The sequence below is a fragment of the Arvicanthis niloticus genome, chromosome 10 (genome assembly GCF_011762505.2).
Source record: "Arvicanthis niloticus isolate mArvNil1 chromosome 10, mArvNil1.pat.X, whole genome shotgun sequence".
Taxonomy (NCBI): domain Eukaryota; kingdom Metazoa; phylum Chordata; class Mammalia; order Rodentia; family Muridae; genus Arvicanthis; species Arvicanthis niloticus.
In genome coordinates this window covers 22,040,808-22,064,114 of record NC_047667.1, presented here as the reverse complement: position 1 = coordinate 22,064,114, position 23,307 = coordinate 22,040,808, and the positions used below count along the sequence as shown (strand labels likewise).

The 23,307-nt window shown below is 48.4% G+C and overlaps 1 protein-coding gene across 1 annotated transcript in view; it reads right to left on the bottom strand.

Annotated features, from left to right (window-relative positions):
• Nucleotides 1–23,307, bottom strand: part of Lrrn2 (leucine rich repeat neuronal 2) — a 40,778-nt gene that overhangs the window by 14,103 nt on the left and 3,368 nt on the right.

Genomic DNA, 23,307 nt, shown 5'->3' with positions numbered 1-23,307 from the left:
AGGAGTGCTTCCCTGTGGCCTGTGAGGAGAGTGGTAAAGAGCATTGGAAGCCAGGGCCAGCATGGTCTGGTCATGATCCTGTGTGTAGTGTAGGCCTAGTGTAGTCACAGGACCCATGGAGGCCATTGAGATGTCAGCCATTATTGATAATCCACTGAGCCAGGCACCTTGCGATTAAAATTCTACCATCCCTACTATCCTATGAAGCTATGGTCTGAATGCAAGCTCCGGATTCTTGGGTTAGAAACCCAATCCCCCCTGTGGAGTGTGGTGATTCAAGACCCTAATCCAAGCACTAGGGAGGCAGAGGCAGGTGGATCTCTGAGTTCAAGTCCAGTCTGGTCTATAGAGTGTGGGGCAGCTAGGACTACACAGAGAAACTGTATCTAGAAAACCCACAATAAAAAGAAACGCAATCCTCAATGGCTCAGCATTGGGAGGTGTTTTGGTCCTAAGGGCTATACCTTCCTGAATGCACACACGATATTTTAAAAGGCACAAGAGAGGGAGTTTTGTCTTTTTCTGTTAGTCTGCTTTATTTCCTTCCATGTGGGGATGCTGTATTCCTCAGGGAACCCAGAATTCAAAAAAACAAAACAAATCAAACAAAAAAACCCAAAAACCTATCTTGGAAGCAGACAGCAGGCCTCCCTGCATGATGACACCTCGATCTTGGACTTCTTAGCTTCCAAAACTGTGAGAAACAAAATTTCTAGTCTTTTTAAATGCCCAGTCCTTGGTGCTGTCCTCAAGCCGCACAAAGAAGACATGTTTGACGGCCACAGATGCCACTGCCCCTGTTTTCGTGGAAAGAGTCTCAAGTGACTTGCTCAAGTTCACCCAGCACACAGTAATAGGTCAAGGCCAGAGGCACAATGTGCCCTGAGTCCAGTCCTGATTTCCCTGGTAGGCACTGAAACAGCCTGACAGTGATCCAGGTCTCAGATGTCTGACAGGAGTGGTTGCCTGTGTGCTCATAATGCCACGGTGACGAGGGAACGAGGAGCTGTACTGCAATGTGAGAGGGTGCTCTGCCTTGCCTGAGAGGGTTCATTGGTAAATCCAGGTCATAGCTGGATGGTGCCAGAGCCTATGATCTGGGACCTGATCCTTCGACATCCTCCTGCCCCACTTCCCAGTTCTCCTCCATCCCATAATGGAATGGAGGAGATTTCCAGTTGACCTTTTCTTGATCAGTCTCCTTTGGGTCTGGGCCAATGCAAGAAAAAGAAGCTGGCCTCTGGCCTAAGTTTACAGGCCTTCCTCAAGGACGAGCCTTTCCCTGCCCTGGTCCAGCTTCTCCTTCATACCTGTGCAGCATCACAGCCTGGCACAGACAGGCTGACGGCTCTCAAGCTCGGAGGGAAATGCTTCTGTCTGTGATCAATACCAGGCATAATTCAGTGACTGCGGCAAGTACAAAGGAGTGGAGGTTAAATCAATATTTAGAGGCTTCAAAATTAAACTAATTAAGAGCAAGCCTTAATGATTTTTTACTGTCTGTGAATAAAAAAGATGAAAAGCCCGCCTATATTTCATGATTCCGCTTTAGTAGCTGGTAATAATTTGGTAGAGCAGAAGTGAACGGCGCTCTGGCGGCCCTGGGCTGTGCTGGAGAAGAAGGGCACCTTGTCTATGGAGATGGAAGATGGGAGAAACTGGAGCATGGAGGAAAGCAAGGGGAACATAGTGCAAGGCCATTAGCCTGATGTCAGACACACCATGCACTGCAGTGTCCCTCCAAAAGATATACTGAATTCCCACTCTGGGTACTTGTGAATGTACCCTTCTTAGAAAATAGGATCTTCATAGATAATTAGACAGATGATGTCAGGAAAGACCCCAATCCAATCTGACCAACGTCCCGTAAGAGTAAGAAAACGCCACATGAGGCAGATACTCAGGGAGAAGGGACAAGATTCAGCTTCAAGCAAAAGAATATGCCCTACCCCGCCACTGGTGATTGTCAGCAGAAGCCAGCAGAGGCAAGAATGAGCTCTTTTGGTCTTTTTGAAGGAGGCTAGTTCTGCTGACACCTTGGATTTGAACTTCTAACCTCCAGATCTCAGACAATGCGTTTTTGTTGTTATGAGTTTGTAGGGCTTTATTATGATGGTCTTAGGAAGTTAATCAGGGATTCTGGGTTCACGTTCTAACTCTGCCTCTTACTAACCCATGCCAACTAGGGTGAGATGCTCACCCTCTATTACCTCCTCTGAAAAATGGAGATAAGACCTCACCATGCTCTTTTAAAGATCTAAAACACGAGGGCAAACATGTACGACAAGCTGCAGTGCTAGCTCAGCCCCTCCCGGTGCAGGGCTGAAGCCAGGGAAAGACTCAGTAGCCAGCTGTCAGATGAGCCTGGTCCTAGGCCCATTCTACAGATGCAATCAGATCACAGGAGTGCCCATAGTGTCACTAGAGAGGCTATGAACATAAAAGGTGTTTTTATTGTCATTTTAGTTCGGTTTTACTTTCTGCAAGCTGATCTTAATCTGTAAGAGGAAAATTACATAATATCATCTAAAAGATATTTTTGCTATCACATGCATATATACATACATACATACATATATATATATACATATATACATACATACATATATATATACATATATACATACATACATACATATATACATATATACATATATACATATATACATATATACATATATACATATATACATATATACATATATACATATATACATATATACATATATACATATATACATATATACATACATAGACATACACATACATATATGTATATATGACTTATACCTGTAATCTCAGCATTTTATTGGAGGTTAAAGCAGGAGAATTGCTGTGACTTTGAGATCAAGGTCCGCTAGGGCTACTTAGATCTCCACTTTAAAAAGTGGTGTGTCACTGTTTGTGTCAGGGCACACCTGTAATCACAGCACCTGGAAAGCAGAGACATTAGAATCAGTTTAATGCTGGACACTACTACTTAATGAATTTGAGGCTAGCCTGGACTACGTAAGACCCTATCTCAAACAAAACCAAAGCCTAAACCGAAAACCCAGCATGTCTGAACAGTCTGGTTTTGTTCTTGTCATTACATCTCCCCCAGAAGCCCATCCAGTAAGATCAATTCTAGAGGGTGGCAGTATTGATTAGCAAGGTTTCTGGAATGTTCTGAGGCTTTGCTGGCTCTGCCCCTGGTGGCTGGGTTAAGGGAGGGGCCCAGAGCAGTTTTCCTTTGTCTTCCTTACAGCATAGAACGTATGAATGGACTGGGGATGACATGAGCCAGAAATAAAATTCTATCCTCAAGGGCCGCTCGAAGCAAATGTTCCTAATGGCTCCCCTCACTCAGCACTGGTGTTCTGTCCCCAAATGCAGCACAACAGGGCAGCTGCTCTGTGGGCGCTTCCTCTGGGGAGCGGGTTCTCAGGTACTCTCAGAATTTCAGAAGAAGCTGCAGCTTATAGCAATGGCGGGGGCTGGGGGTGTCTCAAATATGGTCCCAGGGAACTAACCTTCCTGCCACCATGACAGCTAAGATTCTTCTCAGCTGGGTATCACTAGAGAAAGCATGTGTTGGCACCTTACTCTCACAGGGGCAAGCGACAGCATCACACCATGACAGCCATCAGCGTCTCATCACATGCCAGCATCTGAGACTTCCTCCCGTGCTATAACTGCAACGCCAGCCCTTCCCCCTCCTCTGTCAATGCCACTAGCCCCAGCCTGCCAGGATGTCCATTCTCAGCTTTGGTGGTCTCTGTCTGTCATCACCACCTATTCGAGTGACCTCAGCTGGCACGCTCATCTTCATCTGCTGTCAGCATCCTGTGACTCACAAGACCCTGGTCACCATAAAAGAACATGGGAATGCCTCACATCTGTGATGTGTACACACTTAGACCCAGATTCTGCCACTGGCAGAGACACATAAGACATTGAGATTCCAATAATGAGACGAGGTGGAGCACAGGGGTACATAGAAGTGTGCACATGGCCATGTGGAGCTTGCAGGCACAGAGCCGAGGAACAGGCATGGTATGGGAAGGGAAAGCAGGGGCAGGCCTAGATGCCAGGCGTGCTCTGCTTTCTATCTACCAATGGGAAAAGAACAACCATTTGTTCCCTGTTATGTTTGTTTCAGCTCTTGCTATATCAGAGATTTGTGAAGGAATCGGCATGGTGTGGCCTTGGGTAGTCACAATCCTCATGTTAGGGAGGCTGAGAGGGGTCTCTGTCTCTCTCTCTGTCTCTCTTTGTCTCTCTTTCTCTCTGTGTATGTATGTGTGTGTCTGTGTCTAAGAAAGCATCTCACTATATCTCTCTGACTGGCCTGAAATACTCTTATGTAGACAAGGCTGGCCTTGAACTCACAGAGAGCCATCTGCTTTTGCCTCCCTAGTACTGGGATTAAAGGCATGCACTACCACACCCAGCCAGGACCTCTTAAATTACACTGATACCCATAGTCTATCTACTCTAGCCCAATTATGTCAATCTTTGAGGGGGAGGATCCAAGCATGGCATCCAAACAGAACGTTCGGATTTCTTTGTAAATTTTATAATAGAAAAACAATCAAAAAAAGCAACACGTAAGCTTCAGGGTTCTAGGAAGGAGTGTACCAATGTCTACGACTTAGTCTGAAATGCATCAAAAAAAGTAGATGGGCAGTGGACAGAGCTGGTGGGGTTAATGGTGAAACCAGGCATCGAGACAGGAGCACCGCCAAGATTGCTGTCCGCTGTAAAGTGTTCAGAGTAAATTTTTGGTCTAGGGGAAACCCTAGTTGTTTGTCTGCAAAGCTAGGGCTGGGAACCATGCCTTTAAAAGAAAACAGATGTTTGTTACATCTCTCCACATGAGTGAAAGAGCCAACCTGGTTTCTTACCCAGCCAGGTACCCTCTGAGCAAAGGTTTGAGGCACTGCTGAGTGGGCACAGATGTGTCTGCACAGGGTGTCAGGGAAGTGGAGGGGGCTGAGTAGGAGATGCAGCTACCACCTCACAGGGCTGCTCTGTGGGCCAGGGCTGGGCTGGGACTCAGAACAGGGAGCAGTTCTGCCCTATGCAACCAGTCCCCAACCTCCCAGCTTTAAAGCCCAACTCATCACTCACCAGGAAAGACAGATTCCTAGGTGACACAACACAGTGTGTGGTGTGAGGAGTGGACCGAGGGGCTGGAGTAGTGCTGTGGGCATCGTGGTGAGGGGCTGGAAGGATGTCATTGGCGCCACGGAGGCGGGAAGAGCGCCTCATCTGTATGCTCTTCCACAGCCTGCCCTGAGCCTGCCCTGGCGCGAATACCATAGCAACACCCTGCTCTTTAAATGCTGGAGTTCGTGCTGCCATTGCAGAGAGAGTTAGGCAATTTAATTAAGGAGCTGGCAGCAGACAAACTTTGTGAGTTAAAGGCATTTTATTAAATCCCATTGTATTATGCAGCTTGGTTCCCCGCAGGGGCTGTGGAACTGGGAGAAGTCAGGAGAATTCGCTGGGGGTTTCTTTGCCCTCCCTTGCTGCTTCTGGTCTAGCCTCGAGAAAGCATGGTTGGAGGGGATCCCTACTGTGACTGCTTGCTCTCACAGCCTTGGGCCCAAGGCAGCAGTGTGGGAATGCAGTCCAAGTGCCACTATTCAAGCGGTGGCCTCTTTTTCAGGGACAGGGTCCAACCCTGGCTTCAGTGTTACCAGTGCAGCTCTGGGCTAGATGGATCTTGGGAACTCTAAGGCCTCACTTTATTGAGCACCCCTCTTCCTCTGCAGCAGGAATTACCAGCATTCCCATTTTACAGCTGAGAAAATGGAGGTACACAGAGGTGAAGTAAACAAGCCTTGACAACTATATGTCACAGAGAAGCCAACTCAGATTTGCCCGGTGGCACCATGGACACTGTGGTCTTTGTGACCCCTCATCTGCATTAAGTGGAGCAGGGCCCCTGGCTGGGACCTGTCCTGGCCAGTTCTGGAGGCCATTGGCTTTTAGGGCACCAGTAGGCTCCTGGCCATAGGGCTTCCTTGGGCTTCCTAGGTGGTTAGATTTTTCTGGCCTCAAGAGAACTCTTCTTCCCAGTGCCAGGGCCCTACTGCAAAGGGAAAGAACTACCCTTCTCTGAGCCTCCTGGACACGGCATCATGGATTTAGTCCACCCAGCCAGCTGGCTCTACTCTTGCATATCCACGATGGCAATCTTGTGGACTCCATGTCCTCAGTTCTAATGGGAGAAGGGATAACGGAGGCAGCAAAGTTAGCAAAGTTTTCTGCCAGGTACTTGCCAATAACCATCCTTGTAAGTTCTCACAGCATGTTATAATCATCTTCGTCATGCAGGTAAGGAAACAGGACATAGAAGAAGGTAAGCCACTGCCCAGCTAGAAAGGGCATGAACCAGGGCTGCCAATAATAGGCCATTACGTATAGACACACCTGCAGCTGCACACCTTACAGACACATGTGTGGGACAGTTATGCTAGTGACTTCTTTAGAGAGAATTTGTGTACAGTGAGCTCACACTCACCTATTTTATTGCTTAGCTGGATTGGCCCCTGTCTTAGCCTATTTGGACACAGTCACCAAATACCAGAAACCGAGTAGTTTATAAAGAACAGAATTGATTTCTTGGAGCTGGGTAGTCTAAAATGAAGGCATCAGCGGATGAGGCTGAGGAGGTTGAAGGCTACCCTCTCACCGTGCTTGCTTGTGGTAGAGCGGGTTACACAGTTCTGGGGCTTTTACACAAGTACTGCCCCCCACCTATGACCTAATTGTGTCCAAATGCCAACACCTTGTAAATTATGTTTCGTCACTTGGGTTAGTGGCACAACTACCCAATTACAGCAGCGCAGGAAGCCTCGGCAAAGCACTTCCTAGACATGCCTTTTCCTCTCCCCAGCATGCTCGAGAGCTGCAGCCCTGGGGCCTGGCTACAAGGCCTCCTGTTGTTACGAGATGCTTCTCTTTTCCCCTTCCCTGCCTTTGAGACCCTGGGGTGTCCAGGGTTGCTTTTTTGTGCTACAGCTTTGGGCACCAAGTGACACCCTGAGCAGTCTCCAAGTGAATTATGAGATAGGACAAAGGAAAGCCAATTGGCTCAGTGGGAGGGAGCCAGTTCACAGCACCACATAGGTCTTCCCAGAAAATATGGGTATTTGACAGTTTGGTTTGTGTGGAAATCCAGACCACAGTCAATCTTATCAAGCTGCAGTTCCCTTGTCTATAAAATGAGGATGCGAGTTATCTACCTTGAATGCTAATAGGTGCCATGTATTAAAAGCGTATAGTATATTGGGCCTTTATAAAATCTGAAAAAAAAAATTTACTCTGTGTGTGTGTGTCCATCCTCTGAGCCAGGAGAGGGCACTGGGTCCCCTAGAGTTACAGCCATCTGATGTGGGTGTTGATGTGAGCAGTGCCAGCATGTGTTCTCAGGGAATGAACCAGGGGACTGATCTCCCAGTAATAATGATTAAAATCCTAATAATGAACACCCTACAGCTTCTATATCTTCAGTGCCTCTCCTCCAGACCTCAAAACTCTGGGCAACCAACCAACCAACTGGCTTACAGCCACAGCAGGGCCCAGAATGGCTTAGGTATGGCCAGACTTTGTCTCTAGTTGAGAGAGAAGCACAGGTGCCCAGGGACCAGCCTTGCAAGTTGCCTTTGAGTGCCACGTCACAGCTGAAAAAGGATTCTGGGTGCCCACTTCTTGTGGGTCTGCTTGTATCCATGCCCAGGAGGATCTGGGTGGCTGGGAGGAAAAAGTGTTAGCCCAACCTTCAAACGCCCCTTCCCAGAGCTTCCCAGCTGCCTTTGCTCAAGCAGGTCTGTCAGTGTCTCTCAGCCAGTGGGGATCACATCCTGCAGGCATTGGCCCTGCAGGGGACAGCTGATGGCTTTCTCTGGTCTCAGCCAGGAGTCATTACACATGGAATGCCTGGTTTAAACAAGTAATTAGGTGACTGTATCAGAAATGTACGTCCTTCCCACCAGAGAAGGATGGAAACGTCCCAGACTGCAGTAACAGCTGCTCTCCTGCAGAGCCTTTTCTGGGGGAGCCCTGCATCCTTCCTTTGAGTCAGGATCCAGAAGGGCTCTAAACTGGACAGGTTGTCGGCCACAGAGGCCATTTCTGACTGCCTGGTGCCTTCCCACACCGTTACAAACACAAGGACCCCAAGAAGTTAAAACAATTGTAAAGCTCTCAGGGAGGTTGTGCCCTCCCTTCCCTGCTCCACACTGGAAGCTGGGCTTCCTGGGGCGCCACTTCTCCTTCACTTCCAGGAACTTTAGGGCAGGAAGGAGTCAGAGGAAGATGGACTTCATGATAAATTTGCCCCACCTTCAGAGCTCCCGGTATTCAAAAGCTTTCTGAGTTTGGGAGCCCATGGTGGGAGATTCCAGGTCAGGGCAGGGCTAGGTAAAAATTAGGTAGCCTCAGGGTTCAGTTTTGGTGAGGTTCTCAGCAGCTGCTCTGTCCCCTATTTTGCTCTCTGCTTGATTCCGGATGCTGGCAAGCCTCTTGCTATGGACACAGCTTTTTTTCTACCTGCTGGAAGCAAGTAGGGCCTGAATGAAGATGACACTGTGGCAGTTTGCAGACCCTGTGTGGAGCAAGCGCTGGACTCCTCTACCACACAGGCAGTGATGGAGTGCCTTCCTTGGTGCCTCATTTTTCCCCCAGCTGTGACAGCTCCATATCTACTGTTCCCTGTCACCATGCTGACAGCCTTTAATGATGAAAACAGCCCCAGTGTCATATAAATTCTTCCAGAATCCTAGAGGCTAGAAGGAGATCAGGTTTGGGAAGCTGGGAACCAAATGCATTTCACTGCATGGCGAAAGAGAACACAGCCTCCAAAACATCAAAGACTTGTGTCCAAATCCTGCCCTGACATCTTTCTAGGTCTATAACCTTGAACAAATGACATAACCGTTCCAAGCGTCAGTTTCTAGATCATGAAATGAGAACGGTACTTCACACTGTCTTAAGTGTTAAGTAGACTCATCATGACAGAGAGTCTGGCATAAGGCAAGGCAGGTATTCAACAAGTGAGGTCTCTTTTCCAGTCGGCATGGGTAGGGACCTGGAATTACTATGTTAGGTCTCAAATCTGGGACAAGCAGCTAACTGAGGTGCCTATTAACATATCAAAGCGGGCGCTGTCAGCCAGCTTTCCTCAGCCTCACCAGTACTTGTTCTGGAGATATCCTAGCTGGCATACCCCACTGCCTACCCTAAACTTTTCAGCCCAGAGACTGGGCTGGCCCTTTCCCCAACGTTCTCTTCCTTATATAAGGGAAGGTGTGTGTGTGTGTGCGTGTGTGTGTGAGTGCATGCTGGATCTCTTGGCCTCTTTGCCTCTTGGCTGCTGTTCCTGGTTCCTATTCTCTAGGCCCCTGAGCTTCTGGCTCCCCTTTGTCCCCCAGTTCCTTACAATGACCCATTCAGTTTGCTGGTCATGTTCACTCTAGACTCTCCCAGATGCTTCTAGCTATGTTGTCCCTCATACCTAACAATAAAGTTTCTCCTCCACTCATCCCTAGGAGTGTCATGCTCTCTCTCTCTCTCTCTCTCTCTCTCTCTCTCTCTCTCTCTCTTTTCCATTCATGATCACATGATCATTCTGGTAGCTCCAATGAAGTATAAGGGAAAGGGGGCCCTAGTGGGGTGACCACTTGGTTGTGTGGAAGTGGTAGGCAGAGGTACTCGCCCTGTGCTTCTGGCTGGAGCCCACCAGTCCTCTTGGCTTCCCCACGAAGCTGTCCCTGGAGCCACTCCCCGACATCCCACAGCAGCCATCTGGGCTCCCTTCTGTCTCTCTTTCTGTCTGGGCTCTCTTCTCTCTCTTCCCTCTGTCCTCATGAGAGGTGCTAATCTCTTTGGTGACTAGGGCAGATCCTCCTCCAGTCCTGCCACCACCTCCATCCGTCTCTGTACTCACAGGATCTGGAGCTCTCCTTTGTGCTTCCAAGTCTTTAAATCTGTCCTTCTGGAATTTTCTTGTCTGCTCAGGGAAGTCTTAGTTGTTTGGCTCTTACCATCTATCTCCCTTGTCATCTTCCCTGCTGCCATAGTGCCGGCCCAACCTAGCAGGAGCTGGTTCCCTAGCAACCTTAGCTGCCTCCCCTAGGCTGAGCTCCTTGGAGCAGGGGCTGGGCACTGTTCATTGGTTTGTGTTAGGTGGAACAGATTATGGGGGTACACTTTGATGGAAGCTTTTGTTAAGGGAACAGTTCCTCTCTCACTTGGTTCTTACCAGAGCAAACCTGGCCCTGTGTGTAGACAAGGTATGGGGGCCAGGTCTGCTCAACTGGAGGTGTAGCCACTTGGAGTCTGCAATTCTCTACTCCATGCCAAGGCAGAGAGCCACCATAGCTCAGGTATCAGCCCTTGCACCTATGCAGCAAAAAGGCAGGATGGGGACGAGGAAGGGCTGCACATGCATGAGAACTCACTCGTGGGCTCATCTCCCTCTGAGACTGACATCCTGCAGTTACAGATTGATGAAGGAACCAAGGTGACTTACTGCTCAAGAGCCATCTGAGAAGCCACACAGCTAAAACTAGAGCCAGAAATTGCAGCACAGTCTCCATAGGAGTGTGGGGGGTGGGGGAGGCTCACACTGAAACACTGTATCTGTGTGGTTTGTGTTCCTGCTATTTCTCTTTCATAGACCACAGATGATAGGTATAAGAATGCACAAATTGATGGGTTGGTAGGTGGATGGATAGATGGGTTTGAGGGTGGGTGGATGGATAGATGGGTTTGAAGGTGGGTGGATGGATAGATGGGTTTGAGGGTGGGTGGATGGATAGATGGGTTTGATGGTGTGGGGATGGATAGATGGGTTTGAGGGTGGGTAGATGGATAGATGGGTTTGATGGTGTGGGGATGGATAGATGGGTTTGAGGGTGGGTGGATGGATAGATGGGTTTGATGGTGTGGGGATGGATAGATGGGTTTGAGGGTGGGTGGATGGATAGGTGGGTTTGATGGTGTGGGGATGGATAGATGGGTTTGAGGGTGGGTGGATGGATAGATGGGTTTGATGGTGTGGGGATGGATAGATGGGTTTGAGGGTGGGTGGATGGATAGATGGGTTTGATGGTGTGGGGATGGATAGATGGGTTTGAGGGTGGGTAGATGGATAGATGGGTTTGATGGTGTGGGGATGGATAGATGGGTTTGAGGGTGGGTGGATGGATAGATGGGTTTGATGGTGTGGGGATGGATAGATGGGTTTGAGGGTGGGTGGATGGATAGGTGGGTTTGAGGGTGTGGGGATGGATAGGTGGGTTTGAGGGTGGGTGGATGGATAGATGGGTTTGAGGGTGGGTGGATGGATAGATGGGTTTGAGGGTGGGTGGATGGATAGGTGGGTTTGAGGATGGGTGGATGGATAGGTGGGTTTGAGGGTGGGTGGATAGATTGGTTTGAGGGTGGGTGGATGGATAGGTGAGTTTGAGGGTGGGTGGATGGATAGGTGAGTTTGAGGGTGGGTGGATGGATAGATGGGTTTGAGGGTGGGTGGATGGATAGATGGGTTTGAGGGTGGGTGGATGGATAGATGGGTTTGAGGGTGGGTGGATGAAAGGGTAGATGATATGATTGTTAACAGTGATTGTCAACTTGACAGGATCTAGGGTCACTGAAGAGACAGCCCCTGGACATTTCTATGAAGGATTATCTAGATTAATTGATGTGGGAAGACTCATCCTAAACATGGGTAACACCATTTCAAGGACTGGGGTGCCAGACTTCATAAAAAGGAGAAATCTAATTGAACCTCAGCATTCATTTCTCTTTGCTTCCTGACTCACAGTGTAACTTCCAGACACAGTGTAACCAGCTGCCTGAAGCTCTTGTTGCTGTGACTGTCCCACTATAATGGACTGTAGTTTGAACTGTGAGCCAAAATAAACCCTTCCTCCCTTAAACTGTTCTGTCGGGTGCTTTTGTCACAGTAACAAGAAAAGCTACTTATACAAGTGTATGGATGGATGAGTAGATGTGTGTATGGATTGGTGGGAGGCGTGATAGGTGTATGGGTGGATGGATGGATGGATGGATGGATGGATACATGGGAGGGTAAATAGGTGGATGTGTGGTGGATGGATGAGTGGGCAAATGCATGGGTATAGATGGGTAAATGTGTGCATGTATATTTAGATATGTAAGCATGCATGCTGGATGTATGTGTGCTGGATAGTTTTATGTCAACTTGATACAAGTTAAAATCATCTGAGAGAAGGGAACCTCAATTAAGAAAACGCTTCTATAAGATCAGGTTGTAGACAGGTTTGTAGGGCATTTTCTTAATTAGTGATTGATGAGAGAGGACCCAGCACATTGTGGGTGGTGCTATCTCTGGGCTGGTCGTTCTGGGTTCAACAGGAAAACAGGCTGAGTGAGCCATGGGGAGCAAGCCAGTAAGCAGCATCCCTCCATGGCATCTATATCAGCTCCTGCCTCCAGGTTCCTACCCTGTTTGAGTTTGTGTCCTGACTTCTTTCAGTGATGAACAATGCTGTGGAAGTGTGGGCCAGATAAATCCCTTTGTCCCCAAGTTGCTTTGGTCATGGTGGTTCATCACAGCAATGGGAACCCTAACTAAGACAAGAATGGATAAGATAGGATGGGTATAGATATGCGGATGGGTAGGTGGGTGACTAGATGGATAGATGGGTAGATGAATAGATGGATGGATAGGTAAATGTATACATAAATGTACGTATATATGTACACACATATATAATGTGTGTGGGGTGTGTGTATGGGAAATTGGTTGATTTAATTGCAGAGGAACTGAATAGCATGGCAGCATGTATGTTCCAACATCTGCTTCTAAGGTGTCCTCTACAAGTGACACCACCTGAAGCAGGGGTTGTCCTCTCTTCTTAACTGACAAGAAGCTCCAGAATGGCTCCTTCTCCGACTCGGTGACATCCCTGACAAGTTATTGACTTGCCGCTCCACTGTATGGAAGGAGGACCAGAGAAAGAAATAGGGAAGACGTCCTCTGTGTGAGAGAAGAGGAGCACCTCAGACATGGGAGAGAGAGGAAGGGCTGGGACCAATCTGCTGGGATCCAACGAGCCTATCTCCCCAGGGACTTGGTGCCTTTTATTTTTGGTAAGAAATATGTGATCTGAAGCTTTCAGAACTTACTTCAGTTTTTGGCTTTTCCCCTTTTTATATGTATGTTGCTGTTTTTCTTTAGTTCTTAACTGAATATTCCTTAAAACAAACAGACAGACAAACAAATGAACAAACAAACGCTGTTGTTTCCATTGAAGTTAAGAGGAATAGGGATGGAGAGCCACAGCCAGGGAGCTGTACATGGGGAGTGTACTGGAAAGCAGGAGGAAAGGAGGGAAAGGGAGAGCAGCTAGAAACATGGTGGATGTCCTTCCTGTATGAGTGAGCTGTGGTCTAGCCAGGATCCAGGCAGGCCACTCTTAGATCCCCAGCAGGGTCCCAGAAACACTCATATACTCCCTGTGTGGGTGTCAGGGCTGCCCAGGGAGTGGCTGGCTGTCAGCGAGACTGGAGGCGCTGTGGAGGTGCTTTGAACTGGCCTATATTGACCAGAAGACAGCAAAGGGATGAGGAAGTGGCAAAGGCTAGAAGCAAAGGCCTGCAGAAGGCCCTTGGGGGCTGGGCCTGTGGGGTTAATCACTCATTTCCTTCAGGAGATTTCACGGCGCATTGAATAAATAAAATACTATGCAATTGTAAAAGATGCGTTCCACAGTGCATTAGATACACCACCCTGTCATTGCGTCTGTCAGCCACCCTCAGAGTGACGGATGGCTTTTCAAAAAGCCGCTCTGACATTTCTAAATGTGATGTTTTGATAGAGGTGCCATTCAACAGGCCGGAACCTCAGGTCCATCCTGAATGCAAATGAGGATCATGTGCCTCGTATGTTTCATGACATAAAGGGGAAAAAAATCGGACAAGTCTTTCTTCAGGAGAGCTAAGGATGGGAAGAGGGAGGGGTCTGGAGTGAGCAGCTGAGCAGGTGAGTGGAAAGGAAGTCAATGCCCAGAGAGTCCAAAGAAGAACAGCAGAGGCAGGGCAGTCTGGAGTCCAGAGGAACCCAGGCCAGGCGAAGTGGCTTTGGTTTTTGAAGTGAGTCACCTCGTGACTAAGAAGAAAGGAACAGCACTAAGAACAGTGGCCTGAATTGTCTGATGTGACAGCCTCACCTCCCAGGTGGCCTCTGAGTAGCTGTGACTGTGGGGCTCCAAATGGAGCTGGGTGTACATGCAACTACATACCCAACATGGGTACTGTGAACAGAACCCAGATCTTCTTCAAGAGTAGCCTCCTCCCTCGTGTGTGTGTGTGTTTAACTGATGAGCCACTGCTCTAGCCCCTGAAATAATATTTTTATATATAGGCTTAGTGATAATAATTTCTCCTGTTCCCATTTACTTATTTAATGTGTTCATTCGAGTACTGTCAGTACACTGTATTACACTCTAGGCTGTATTCTATTTCTAGAGGACATAGACTGTGGATTAGAGACTTAGGTTCGAATCCTACCTCCACTAATTACTTGGGGACTCAGCTAAAGCTGGGCCATCAGGAAGAGCACAGGACTAAGGCTGGCTGGGTCAGGGGTTGGCAGTGGGGACACAGAGAGAGAGGTACCTGGGCAGGCCACAGGTGAAGAAGGCCAGCTATAGGCTTCCCTCACTGTCATGGGTCTTACTGCAGACTCCAACATAGTAGAGCTGGAAGAAGCCTGACACATCCTCTGTCCTAGGCTTCCCAGGAAGGCAAACAGGACATTCTTTCCTTTCCCTATGTCCAGATCAATGCAAGTTCTAGCCCTGCAGAACCTCTGGTTAGAGCATCCACCCTTAACCAGTTACATGGCCCTGTCTGCCCTGCAGGATAGACTCATGGGGTCCAGGCCTACTTGTTACCACGCAGTTGGGCCCTACCATCCTCACTTTTCAGACGAGGAACTGAAGTTCAGGCATTCAGTGTTATTCATGGTGGTCTCAGGCCTAGATCTCCACCTCTCTGAGCAAAGTAGGACCCTGGCCTATCTCTGCTGGCTCCACTAGCATGTGAAAGGCAGCTGGCTGGGTAGGGTGAGCTTCTTCCAGGATCATTCACAGCCTGGTGCAAGCTTCAGAGCCAAGGCCCTGCCTTCAAGTTGGAAGAGATCAGAGGACAGGATTTGTTGATGGTCACAGAGCAGATGAACGTCAGCCCTCAGGATTCCTATTCCAAACATGTCCTCAAGCTACAGGGATTGGGAGGGGTCGGCAAGTGGTTCCCTCTGCTGTAAGGAGCAGAAGCTGGGGGACAGTGCAATCCTCTCCCTGCTGCTGTTAAGAATCCAGGGGGACAATCATGCCAGTGACTACCTCCCAAGAGCTGGGGCTCTGGGCTGGATGGCTCCATAACTAGAGGATATCAGGGAGGTTGAAGGGCAGATGAGGGAATTAATCTTTTCATCCCCAGAATGTGACATGTTTCTCTCAGCACACAGCTGCAGTATAGAACGACTGCACGACTAGACTGATGGGTAGATGGATAAATAAATCAAGCCAACCTAGTCAGACGAGAGGCTGAGTGCAGGTGAGGGATGGGTCAAGGCAGAAGAATGTGTGGACCAGGAAGATGGTTCTCCCTTCCTTCCTTGCAGCCTTGGATGCAGCAGGCATTGTGGGTGTGGATCATAAGCAAGCATTTTAAGAAGTCACAGGGGAGAGGAGGTTCTGTAAGCATTGACAAACAGCAGGGAGAGCTCCGGGGTCCTACAGAGTTCTGATCTTGACCAAGTCCCTCTCTCTTTCTGGACCTTGATTTGTTTATCAGGAATTAGGGTTAAGCTCATCAGACCTGGACAGGAGAGATGGCTCAGTGGTTAAGAGCACTGACTGCTCTTCCAGAGGTCCTGAGTTCAGTTCCCAGCAACCACATGTAATGTGGTTTACAACTATCTGTAATGGGATCCAATGCACTCTTCTAGTGTGTGTCTGAAGACAGCTGCGGTGTACTTATATAAATAAAAAATAAACAAATCTTTAAAAAAAAAAAAAACAACTTATCAGACCAAGGTCACTTCCTAACTGACCCCAATAGCTGGCAGATGTGAACACTTATGTATTTCCTCAGCTGCTGTGTCAAGGCGGGGTGGTGGTGGGGGCAAGACCAAGTAGAGAGACACTCTGGCAAGAGGGAATCTGACAGATGTTCTGGAAGCAGGCCCCCAGAGACTGCAGGGCTAGAGGTAACTGGCTGTGACAAGGCTCAAGCCCGTAGTCAATTCCATTCAATAAAACCTTGATTACCTATGAGCCTTGTAAACAGGCAGCTTCCCTGTGGGCCAGAGACTCTCTTCCTTTTCCTCTTCCCGCTGTACCCACCCTGGGCACCGTGCCAGCTCTAAAAGGTCCCTCAGCCCCAGCAGCAGGGTGGGCAACTGAGGGTTAAATAACCACTGACAGGTAAGGGCCTAGGCCTGGGGACAGTGGAAGTCAGAGGCAGCCTGAATCACTTAGCCCTCATTAGTCGAAATTAAAATCAGGAGCGAGATGACAATTACAATTTGCAGCGGGCTAATTGTTTTTCCTCAGAAGCTGATCGTTTTGCAGATTGGGGAAATTAATTGTTTGAAATCCCAGGTGGACTGTCTTTGAACCCAGTGGAGGGAGGCAGACCCTGCCTCCACCTGGACAGCACTCCCTAATGTAGTCACTAGCAGTGATTTTCTGTCCTTAGAGGACCTCACGCAGTGCCAGGGCTGGAGGGAGCTTTGGTCTGTATGACACCACCTGCCATCAGACTAGACGAACGACTCTGGGCCCTAGGAACCCTCCTTGGGTTTGCCAGCTATTTCTGTTTCCTTTGGGGATTTAATGGCCACCAGAATGTTCCTTCACTTACTACACCTAACAGCCCACTATGCTCCAAGCACTAAGGGGACATTGCTATGCACACTACAAATACTGGGCTCATGGGAGTGACATGGGATGAGGGCGTTGTGTGTGACAAAGGTGATAAGAGCTCAGAAGCCACTTTGTAGGCAGACGAGTCCTCCAAAGACCTCCATTATGAAACCTGGTGACCCTGCTTCCTTACATGGCAAAAGACTTTAAGGTTAGAGAGTGGGACAGCTCCAAGCTGTGTCTGAGGCCACACCTACTCTACCAAGGCCACACCTCTGAATAACGCCCGATCCCTGGGCCAGGCAGATGAGTCCTCTAGAGGAGGGTCTTTCTTCAGCTAGAAGCAGAAGAGTGCTAGCACTTTGAGATTTGATGTATGTATCACTGCTTCTGAGGTACAGGAAGCTGTTCAAAAGGCAGCAGAGAGCCTCTGGGGGCTGAGGGTGCTCTGGGCTGATGGCCAGCATAGAAACAATGTTGGTCCTTGACTTCGTTAGGGTTTTACTGATGTGAGGAGACACCATGATCAAGGCAACTCTTATAAAAGACAACATTTATTTGGGGCTGGCTTACAGGCTCAGAGGTTTAGTCCATTATCAACAGGGCAGCGTCCAGGGAGGTATAGTGTTGGAGGAGCTGAGAGGTCTACATCTTCATCTGAAGGTCGCTAGGGGAAGATTGGCTCCCAACATGGCTAGGATGAGGGTCTTAAAGGTCATGCCCACAGTGACACACTTCCAACAAGGCCACACCTACTCCCACAAGGCCACACCTCCAAATAGTGCCACTCCCTGGGGCAGGCAGATTCAAACCACCACAGCCCTACAATAGGACCTGATGTTATCAACCACACAGGTAGAGGGTAGAGCAGATCTCCATGGTTTGCCTGACACCGTGGTTTGGCCTTTTGTAGCCTAAACCTGAGGAAACAGGGGGTCACACAGCTGGACCTGTGAGGGGCAGGACCATGAGACAATACTCATGTGTGAGGCTTGAAGCCATTACCACTGGTGACATATCATGGCGGCAATAGAAACCTGAGCTAGGCTAACAGGGATGTGGTACCCGGTACTTCGGCCGCCTCTTGGAAGAAGAGACTTATGAGACTGTAATGATGAAGGATCAGAGAGGAGGTGACCACCTTGTTTCTACCTTCCAGTGTTAGCACTGAAGTCCTGCACCCCCAAACCTTTCCAGCCTGGGAACTAATGAGGAAAGGTTTGGGATGCAAACTGAGTAACTGAGGAGAGAGCCCCTCCCCCCAGCTGTGTGGCTGGACAGGCACCACTGCCAGCCTACCCTACCCTGTCCTGCCCTGTGCCACCTCCCTCTTTCTGTTCCCCCTCTCCAGCTGGCCCCCTACTAGTGCTCAGGTGTCTCCATGTGCCCTGGTACCAGGTGCCTGCTGCTGCCTTCCCCAGCAGGGGGTTGGCATACTGCCAAGCAGCACATCTCACAGGGGGGATTTCTCAAGTCGTCCTTAATTAGGGAGACAATAGGAGGCTGCAAAGAAGGAAAGGAAAAGGTGGTGGACTGCTTCAAGGTCTGTCAAAACAGTGACTGCACACCTGAAGAACCTCACAGAAGCGGAAAGAGAGGGAGGGAAAGGCAGGCAGGCACTGGGACCCTCTCTGATGTCCTGTCACTCACCCTCTTCTCCCGTCTATGAGTGGGTGTGTGGGCACTGTGGGAGAGCAAAGGGCTGGTTCAGCTTTGTCTCATTGTGTTCCATGTCTGGCAAGTTAATTGCCCCGATCTCAGTTTCCTCTTCTGTACAATTAGAGTAGAAATTCCTTAGAGATGTCAAAAAGTGATCTATGTGAGTAGGGACTGGATAAATGGTGGCTGTTTCCTGCTGGAGAGCCACACCTCCCAGGGCTAGATGGCAGCCCCCTTGCTGAACAAAAAAGCCTATAATTAAGCATTCACAAACCCAAGGCAGGAAGATTAGCAATTCTAGGCTATCCTTGGCTACAAAGGTTAGCCTGGGCTACATGAGACCTTGTCTCAAAAAGAAAACAAACAGCAAAACAAAGGCAGAGTATGCCCAAGAACCACAGAGCCCTGCTAGGGTGCAAACCCCATGCTCCTTCATGGGGCTTCCTGCTGCTTGGAGGGTGGGATCCAGAGACCTACGAGGGAACTAGCTCCAAGTAGGTGATTCAGATGTGAAGCTGTCTCAGGGCAGTGTCTGACCAGAGCCACTATCCCCTTTTCTGGAGTCAGCTGGCTTGGAGGCGAATCTCCGAATTCTACTCCCTCCTTAGGGCTTGTTCCTTGGGCAGCTCTGACCCCTAGGCAAGGTAAGCTGAGCCTCAGTGCTTTTACTTTTAAAAGATTTATTTGTTTTTATGTATATGAGTACACTGTCGCTGTCTTCAGACACACCAGAAGAGGGCATTGGATCCCATTACAGATGGTTGTGAGCCACCACGTGGTTGCTGGGAATTGAACTCAGGACCTCTGGAAGAATAGTCAGTGCTCTTAACCACTGACTGAGCCATCTCTCCAGCCCCTGGTCGGTGCATTTGAAGCAAAGACCTGCATCTGCCTCATTCTACTTGCCAATGGAAGAAATGGCGGGGCCAGGTTTGCGCCCTGCCGCCCCCGGAAGCACATGCCCGGAAGTCAGCGTCTGCGACTCATGGACAGGATGAAAGCACAATGCCTCTCAACTGAATTCTATATGTCAGGGATGCTTACACCTCTCTGGGCTCCACTCCTCCGCCATGAAGTAATGATAAACTGGCCCCTATACTGGGGCCCCACCAGGAGCTGTTCTAAGTACTTAGCATAGACTCTTGCATCCCGTCCGTGGTGCATTTACCCCCATTTGTAGGCAAGAATGTAAAGAGACAGGGTCGTGCAGCTAAAGCTGGGATTTGAATCTTCACAGCCTAGTCTCAGAGTCTGTGTCCTTAACCCCTCATACCTTACATGGACACTCTCCTCTTTCTCACTGTGCATCCATTTCACGACCTGCTACCTTCTGTCTGCAAGACAGAGACAGTATATAAGCTAAACAGGATCCAGTGTCTGTCCTGAGGAAGCCTTTTATCCAGCAGGGCAGATGGGCAGAGGTGGCTTATGGCTGTGACATGTTGCTCAGGCACCTGCAATCTAGGATGCTGGCTTTGGGTACAATGGCTTTAGAGCTACCCATCTCCTCTTAGCTTCTGATATTTCTGTTTCTTCTCCTGCCCTCTGGCTCTCTGTATCTGCATGTGACAAATCACACCCATTGGTAGGTACGCTATAACATTATTATTGAAAAATGAGAAAACACAAAAAAACATGGAGGACATTTAAACTATGCTCCGCATCCCCTTCTGGGGCTAACTGTTCTTATACTCCAACACTGTCTTGACAGCTTTTTCCTGTGGTGATAAACATTTTTTGTCTCTCCTCATCTCACGCCATCTTTTTTTTTTTTAACCTTGTTTTTTGATATAGTACATCTTCCAGTTGCTTTTGAAAATTATTCATTTTAATTTCCTGTGTATGAGTGTTTTGGCTTGCAGGCACGTATGTGCACCACATGCTCTAAGAGGCCTGAAGAGGGAGTCAAGACTCCCGGAATTGGAGTTAGAGATGACTGACTATAAGCTGCCATGTAGGTGCTGTGAAGCAAACCCAGATCCTGAGCTGTGGGAAACAGAGACAGGCCAGCAGAGATGAAGTTCTGAGTGACATGGTATATTGTTGTATTGTTGACATGGGCATAGCCATGTCAAGGAATCCAATGCCTCAGTTTCTTGAGACCCTCCCCGGGGAAGCTCTGAGGCTTGACAAAGCTTTCCCTTGGGATCCATGTACAAATGCTGGCAATGTGCAAAAAAATGTCCAACCATAGATAGCTTTCTCTGCCCCACACCAAGACACACAGTTCCCCTAAAGAGACGGCTCCTATTGAGATTAGCTAAATCTGCTTCCTTGATTTAGCTCATCAATAAATAAACCCTGCCCCCTTGATTCAGTTTTATGCAATAACCCTGCCTCTCCACATAATACACAGGCAGAGTTTCCAGGGTGCTGAGGCTTCTCCGTCAGAGAGTCCAGACCACCCAGTCCCAGCTTTTGTGTGGAGTTGTCTTTTCTTCACTCCTTCCTGCCTGTCAGGTCAATCCCTACAGCCATGCAAAAACTTGGCATAATACAAAAGCAGTAAGTGTCCTTAATTGTTGAGCCATCTTCCCAGCCCCTTCCTGTTGCTTTGAAAAAAAAAAAAAAAAAAGTTTCTTGAAACTTTGCATGCTTACACATCTTTCAATCTGCATGGCTGACATTTTGGTAGAATTCAACATCGAAACGACCTGCTCCCAGTATTTCTAAATGTACTGTTCCATCGTCTGCTTGCTGCCAGGGTAGCTGCTGAGCAGTCTGCTGTACCCCAAAGCCTGTCTTTGTCTTACTAGAGATTTACAGAATCTTAAATTTATCCTCGAGATTGTGAAATTCGAGGCAGGGTTTTGACATGTTACTCAGGCTGGTTCTCAAACTCCTGGATTCAAGCAAGCCTCCTGCCTTAGCTTCCCAAATTCTGGACTTACAGAATGCAACAATGACCGTGGTGTATTAGGAAAGAGTCTTGATATGTAGCCCAGGCTGGCCTGGAACATTTGACCCTCCTGTTTTGCCCCATATGTGGGGATCCAGGTATGAGCCACCACACCCAGACAGAAAATAAATTTTAAATTTCCAAGAACTCATTCTTCTTCCTCTTCTTCTTTTTCATCCAACCTTAAATACCTACCAGCATGGATTAAAATGTAATGTATAACAAATAGAATAAGATATATCCATGCATTGCAGTATTGCTATCCAATCACATCAGGGACGAAGTAACAATGTGTGCAGCAAGATGGAACCTTGAACGCTGTACATCAGTGCAAGAAGCCAGACATGAAAAGCTATACACTAAATGATTCTACTTATATAAGACGTCAGGGCGGGCTGCTCTATAGATACAGAAAGGAGTTAGTAGTTGCCAGGGATGGGGGAGTAAGTGCCTATTAATAGGTACAGGGTTTCCTGGGGAGGGTCATGAAAATATCCTAGAATTAGGGGTGATGGGTGCACAGCTTTGTGAATCCACAAGAACCCACTAAATTGTGTGTAATAGTAAGATGAATTTTATGGAGTCTGAGCTAGTCCTTAACTTTAAAAAGCATCCCGTGCTCTTATTATATCTCCTTATTATAATATCTTATATCTTATATCTTATTATAATATCTCCTTGGAGGATATCACCTATGGTGGCTTGGCAGCCTGTTGGCCCCTACACCTTTCACCATCTTTGATTTCTTCATATTACTTTTTATTTGTCTTACCTTTTCCCCCAATATTAGAAATTTTCTTTTAGAATCTTGTGGTTCAAAAACCATTGGCCAAAGCCAATGGTTTGCATTTTTTGAGAGAGGCCTTGAAAGGCAGATTTAAAACAATCCACATGCCCAAGGAGAGCTGTGAACTAGCAGATGTCACCTTGAGAGAGCTCAACACCCACATTCCCATCAGCAGCACCCCAGAGCTGCTGGAGAAGCAGGGGGAAGGGGAAGGCAAAGAACTCTTCATGTTGCCTGCAAGCTGTTGGCAACTCTCCATTTCTCAAGCTTGCCTTTTGTATTTGTGCTCAGGTCTCCAAGTAGAGTCACTTCTTGGTCAGTGTTTCAGGGTTTCATTGCTGTGAAGAGACACCATGACTAAGGCAACTCTTATGAAAGAAAACATTTCATTGGGGCTGACTTACAGGTTCAGAGGTCCATTATCATCATGGTGGGAAGCATGGCAGCGTGCAGGCAGACATGGCGCTGGAGGAGCTGGGAGTTCTACATCTTGATCCACAGGTAGCAGAAGGGAGCCACACTGGGTATAGCCTGAGCATAGGACACCTCAAAGCCCATCCCCCCACAGTGACACACCTCCTCCAACAAGGCCACACCTACTCCAACAAGGCCACACCTCCTAATAATACCATTCCCTGTAGGTCAAGCATTCAAACACAGGAGTCTATATGGGGAAATTCCTATCCAAATCACCACAACGTATCTGGGAAACAGAGTTTTCTCTAGGGTGTTTTGGGGGTAAGGGCGGGACAGTCACAGGGTAAGATGTAGTTAGGTGACCTAGGATGTCACTGTTCCATAACCATTGTTTTAGGGCCATGGAGTTCTGAGCCTTTGTGTGGCTCTGTGGCAGGAGTAGCCAGGCCATCCATCCCTCCTTTCTGCCTTCCCTGCACCCCTCTAACAGGCTTTTTGTTCTCTTCCACGGCAGTGTACTCTCCTCAGTTTCCATAACGCACGGAAGCTGCTCATTAGCTTTGCTTCCCCTCCCTGCCCCCCCTTTGCTCTCGTTTCAGTGTGGCTTGGGAGGGAGCAGGGAGACTCCTGGATGT